This window comes from Rhincodon typus, chromosome 39, assembly GCF_021869965.1.
Source record: "Rhincodon typus isolate 14 chromosome 39, sRhiTyp1.1, whole genome shotgun sequence".
Classification (NCBI taxonomy): domain Eukaryota; kingdom Metazoa; phylum Chordata; class Chondrichthyes; order Orectolobiformes; family Rhincodontidae; genus Rhincodon; species Rhincodon typus.
The window spans coordinates 6,238,989-6,245,439 of NC_063370.1; the positions used below are offsets into that span (position 1 = coordinate 6,238,989).

Here is a 6,451-nt window from a genome sequence, read left to right on the forward strand (position 1 = left end):
ATCCAGTAAAGCATAGAAATTGCATTTTATTTGTTAAAAACTAGTTGTGCTCAGAAAATAAATTAGCTGGCTGCTCTTGTTCTGGATTTTAGTAATCACAATGTATTTGAAATACATTTGTCTGACGATGTGTAATTCAAAATGGCTGGAGATATCAATAAGGCTATAGCTACACTCGTAGCCATAGGTCAGTGCTATTGGTTGATTCTGGCCAGGCAGAGGTTTTTACAATTGGTAATCACATTTCCTCCAATGACAGACTGAAAGAGAGATGGAGGGTAAAATACTTAAAAGTTGTTAAAGATTGAAGCTTTGCCGCTAGGGATGAAATGAGACGAAGACTGATGTATCATGAAGGAAAAGATGAAGAGACATTCTGAGTGGAGCAAAGTAAAAGGGAAGTGAAGAAACAGCAGGGCAGTGAGGTGGGGTTTTGGATTGCTCTGGTAAAGAAGTTGTACTAACATAAAAACAAAATACTGCAAGCGCTGGACATCTGAAATAAAAACCAAAAGTGTCAGGAACTCAGCAGGTTTGGCAGCATCAGTGGAGAGGGGTGCAGAATTAACGTATCGAGTGTGATTACACTTTTTCTGAGCAGAAGAGGAGTGATCCGATGAAGAGGCATATTGGGCTCAAAACATCAACCTGGTTTCCCTCCAGATTCTGCTAGGCCTACTGCATTTCTCCAGAACTTTCTGCTTCTATAAAGATGATGGGTAAATAGCTTACTTCTTGCCATAAACTTTTTGCGTTGAGTTGGGAAATCACAGGGTAGATCAAGTATTTCAGACACTACTGTACTATTTCACAGTGGTTGAGCACCACCAATCCCCGGGTGACACATCACTATGCAGTGATCCTTGCAGGAGGAGCAATTTTTTTGATGTTGTGCGAGAATATGGATAAGTTTAAAGATCATTCTCCACTGGACCCGGGTGTCTCAGCTTCCACCCTGCAAAGCCATCTGAGCCACAAAATCTTTTCCACTTCCCACCCAGCTGACAAAGTCCACAGAGGAATGTAAATCGTGTACTTAAAAGCTATCCTCTAGGCAACAATCTCAACCAGGGAACCACACTAGAATGGAAATGGCAGACTGTCTAATGCAATTGGACAGGACACGTCCAAAAGACTTTAAAGGGGTTTGTCAGTCTTTGGCATTTTCTGGTATCTTCGGAGTTGTGACCTTGTTAAAATTAAAAAAAAGGAAATATGTGAATGACTCAAAAAAGTACATATTTAGTTAGCTGAATGTTAAAGTGACATTGCTTATTCTCCCTTTAACCTCCCCCACTGTCACAATGCATACACTTTTTGAAATGAGCAAGGAGATATCCCCGCAGCTATGTAACAATGAACTCTCCAAATGTACAAGTCCAGATTAAGAACAGAAAACATTCGGGATGCACAGCTGGGTACAAGTGACAAGAGAGTCTAAAATCACAGGCAGACATTCTCATCAGAGGAAGTTTCACATGACTGCTTTTCCAAGATCCTTGCAGATGGCCCTACTCGAAACGTCAAGGTGATTTTCCCTTTTAGATGCCAAGTTTACAATTGCTGCTTTGATTAAAAATCCTGATGGTACCAACACTTTGGCACATGGATACACAGGAGCATACATAGCTGACACTGATGCCAGATATTTCACACTCTGAAGAGCAGATCACTGCAAGAGAGATTGTGGGAAAGGACGCACTATGAGCAGACATTCTGGGCTGGAGTTTAGCTACTAGGATGGGTAGCTCAAGTTAGGAAATTTCCTGACTCATTGGAACCAACTGAGTAAAATCTACCCTAAAACGTGGTTTTTCACTCTGGGAGTCAGGAATAGAGTCAGAGTTTCGACCTCAGGAGCAAAGCAAAAGCAGCCGCAAAGTTGCATAAATGGAAAAACAGGCTAATCAAAAAGCCAGCCTGGATTCTCTGAAAATTCATCCCAGTTACTTTAGTAGTTGTTAGGATCTCTAGCCCTCACCGTTCACATGATCTGACCCATCCCCATATCCTCCATGTCAACTTAGGCACCCTATGCACCCCTACTGCTTTGTCCCTCGTACCCTCCATGCACATGCATATCGCCCACCCACTGTCTCTCCCAGTGTCCATCTTGGGCATACCTATGGTGCCAAGTGGAGATAAAATAACATAAGCTTCTAACAGGGCAATACCATTTTCATTCCTACACATGATAGAGAGAAAAAAGCTCCCAATCATAGCATCTACTCAACATGTTTAAATCTCAAGTGGTTCATCCCTTATAAAAGAAAGCTCCTATTCAGACTTTACATCAAAAACAAAAGTGAATCCTTTAATTATTTTCAAAACTTTCACGCAAACTCTGAACTCAGAATCCGTTGCTTTGATAATTGAACCTTTTGAAACTCAGCTAAGCAATGCTCTGACATGATAGCCCTTGGGGATATGTCAACAAAGAGCTCTACTGAAATTGCACCAAATGCTGAAGCTGTTTTTTTCCCTAATCTGCACCCATCAATCAAAGTGGTGCAACAAAAGATTTCTTTTCAGGAATTTTCACTAACAGCTGAACTCTTCTTTTAAATAGAACAGTTTAATGGCTGGGCATTGAGAAAAAAGCTTCAGTACACGACAGTTATACGGACCCTGCCTAATGTTTAAGAACATTAATACCTACTCTAGCAATTCCTAACGTCAACACTTCAGGTTAAAACCATTGCAACAGCCAATATAGGGTCTGTTTGCCCTATCAAAGTTTAGTTATGGCACAAATACGGTGGAGATTCCACTTCTAGGACCTCAGCAGAGGCTTCCTGACTGCAAAATGAAATGAAATGAAATGAATGAATACTTCCCAAATGAAGTATTTCAGAATACAAGAACCGAGCAGCCTGTTGCTCTATTGGTCAGTGGTGTCATCTTGTGTGCCAATAGTGGATGGTAGCAGACAGCATTTTATCTCAACTACTCCATCCAATAAAACTCTGATCAGAGTCACACTCATTCAACCAATGTGACAGGCCTAAAGACAAACAAACAAGCTTTGTACATCAGTTGGCTGTAGTTACAGACTATCCTTAAAAAACAACATTTTTTTCAACCGTACAGAGGTTGCTTTGTTTATCCTTCACCAAAAAGTGCCACTGTAACAATTCATATTGTAAAACAAACTTTCTTAAAAGAATTCTCAACAGTGAATAGGAAAGAAAGGAATAACTTGCCCAATCATGCACAAATTAGTATTTCATAACATAGACACATGAAATGGATATATGTAAAAAATGCTAAACCATTTCCAAGCTGTGTAATATCTTCAAAATTACAATGATTTAGGCAATTACAGCAGCTATTAAGGAAGAGCTGAGAGAGAAATTACCGGATCATCTATATGTTAAAGTAATGTTTCTTGAGGGAAATAGTCAGAATTTAGACAGGAGCTCGATGTTCTTTGCTGAATGAAAAAGAATTGTGCTCACACTCCCTCAGGAATTTATTGGAGTGCCACCTTGGCCTTTATGCTCATCTCTCTCAAACAGGATTCGAACCCACAACATTTTGATTTAGAAGCAAAGATGCTACATCACTCAGTGTCATAAATCACTACTGCAGGATTTCAATGCCCAATGGAACAGGCAGATTATTAACAAACCAAGACCAGTTCTCAAACAATGCAATATGCTCCAACTGCTGCAATGGTGAATAGATTATATCAGGGGTGTCAAACACAATGGACAAGGTGTCCTCATTCAACATTCTGCCACTAGGCTTAATCTACATCCCACAAAGTGTTATCTGCACAGACTGGGGGAGGATGCAGTATGCATTTCTGTGGCCATGAGAATCACTTATCTATACATTCTCGACATACAAGCTGACTCTTCAGTTTGCCCACTACGCTATACTCACAATAGTAGTCAGGCTCAATCTTTCACCCCACAAATGCATGTTTACCAAATTATAAATGGGCACAAGGGATGAAACTGGCTTCATGGGCTGCATTGCAAATATGTGTGGGAGTTTAACACATACCCATACAGAGAGAACCATAAATTGCAAGCAATGAAGAGAAATGAGTCTTCCAACAAAATTACTGAAGCATTAAGCAAGTTTAAAGCTAAAAGTCATAACATTTGATAACTTGTCATTAAAAATTGATCTGGTTCGCTAATATCCCTTTTAGTGAAGGAAATCTACCCGATCTGGTCAATGAGACTCCAGACTCACAGCAATGCTGTTCACTCCTGCCTAACCTGTAAAACAGCCATGCAAGCTATTCAGTTCAAGGATAATTAGGGATAAACAACAAACGCAGGCCTTGCCAATGATGCCCACATCTCATAAAAGAATAAGTCAAACTTAATCCAATTCAGTGGCTAATATAACTTATGAAGCAGGCTACACAGAACTGACATATGCAACCACTGACACACTAGAACACAACATTTGAATGTCTTTTCCAAGTCAGACACAAATCTAGCTTTAAAAAAAAAATCACCATTCATTTCCAATCATTGGATCAAAATCCCAGAACTCCCATCTGTAACAGCACTGCACGTTTCCCTACACCATATGGGCTGCAGTGGATCAAAAAGACAGCTCACCACTACCTTCTCCAGAGCAATTAGGGATGGGCAACAAATGCTGGCCAAGCCAGCAACACTCACATCCTGTGAACAATTTGCGAAAGCGTTAACTACAACTCCATTCAATACATTATATTTATGAAAAACATGTTTAATTAATCTCACTACCATTCCAAACATTTCAAAACAGAAGAATTCTTGAAGGAATAAGATGCTCTGCAACAAGTATGCTTTGTGCTAAAGTGCCTTGGGTCAGTTGTCTCATTCTCACTGGAGTCAGAGGTTGACAGTTCAAATTCCATGCCAGAGACAGGAGGATAATATCCGGACTGACATTTCCAATGCCAAATGGAGGAAGTCTGCACTGTCAAATTTGCTGTGCCTCACAATGAATGAGGCATTAAACCAAGGCTCTATCTACCCTCTAGGTCAAGCACAAAACGTGCCCTGGCTCTTCTCAAAATACAGCAGTGGGATTTTCCCTGGTGTCCTGATACATATATTTTTCCTTTTATATGATCACTACGATTCGTTGGAGCTTGCTGTGTGACAGTGGCTGCTGTGCTTCCTACATTGAAACAATGACTACTCTTCAGAAGTGTTTCTTTCGATGTGAAGTGCTTGATGACATCCTGGGGTTGTGAAAGCCACTTGTATAACTGCAAACTGGGCCTGCTTGTGGCACGGAAGTAGAGTCCCTACCCCTGTATGGCAAAGCCTGGGTTCAAGTCCCACCTGCTCTAGAGGTGTGTAATAACATCTCTGAACAGGTTGATTAGAAAAATAGGTTTAACTACAAACTGTTTCTACCCTTCTTCCCCTTGGTAAACTCATGACAAGTTCTATGTCATAAAAATTCAAGCAGCATATTTTAAATTTTAAAAAAAGACTATTTTTATGCTATTGACTCAATGAACATCTGAAACATGATTAATCACAAATACAGGGACTGCAGTGAAAAAAGATATGAATGGGCATCTTATTATTAATAGATTAAGAGGCCTCTCTTTGGATACTTGTTTTCCATTCTTGGTTCTCGGGTTTCTGCTGAAGCATGTAGGAGGTGGGTAGTAACAGTTGCTACAATGCACACTGAAGGCATGCCCATTCCAGAATATTTTAATCACCAGGAGTCTCCATTAAGAACAGTCGCACATACACATTTAAAACTAATTGTCAGCCAACTGATACTTCCTTGTCCTGCTGTTTGTGCCCTCTCCATCTTCACCAGCAGCTGTTGATTACTAGAGTACAGTTTCACAAGCACCACAGGCCACCCCATGTCCTTCACTCAAGTAGCCTTCTTTGTGTACCAAATGAATGTGGAAACAGGTGGACCGTTTCACTGAACACAATGTCACAGACAAACAATTCTTTGGCCATCCAACTAGAAATAAAAAATTGACTCTTTCCCCCCCCCCTTTTTTTTTCCCCTTTTCCCCCCCCAGGGGGAGCGGGGGGGGGGGGGGGTTTGGGGGGGGGGGGGGGGGGGGGGGAGATAAAAGCCACAGGTCAAGGGATTGCAGAGAGAGCCACCACAACAAATTAGAGACGACAGAATAAAAAGCAGCATCATTACTCACAAGCTAAACAGTCGCTTTGCTTCTTGATCCTCAGCGAAGCTGCAAAGTAGCCTTCCTTAGCAAGTCGACAAGCAGAACTCTTCAGCTCTACGAGAAGTGCTGACACTGGAGTGTAGAATTATTATTCATATCATTATATGCTCACTCACAGCTTCGGTACAACGACTAATTAAATTGTGAGCAAGTTAGCACAACCTTCCAGACAGCAACTGGTAAAATGCAGGCAAATTAAGGCATGTAAATTAGATGCAAAGAGACTTTTATCCCATCTTTTAACAGCACCTCCTTTTTTGCAAGAGATAC

General features: G+C 40.8%; 1 protein-coding gene across 6 annotated transcripts in view; it reads right to left on the bottom strand.

The window, feature by feature from the left end:
• Window positions 1-6,451, bottom strand: part of LOC109921384 (kinesin light chain 1-like) — a 74,480-nt gene that overhangs the window by 61,048 nt on the left and 6,981 nt on the right. For 5 of the 6 annotated variants that reach the window (XR_007265781.1, XM_048618184.1, XM_020521419.2 and 2 more), the window contains exon 2: window positions 6,149-6,253. The exons of the other annotated variant lie outside the window; for it this stretch is intronic. The gene's annotated coding sequence lies outside the window, so the exon portion shown is untranslated. The remainder of the gene's footprint in view (window positions 1-6,148; window positions 6,254-6,451) is intronic. 6 annotated transcript variants of the gene reach the window in all.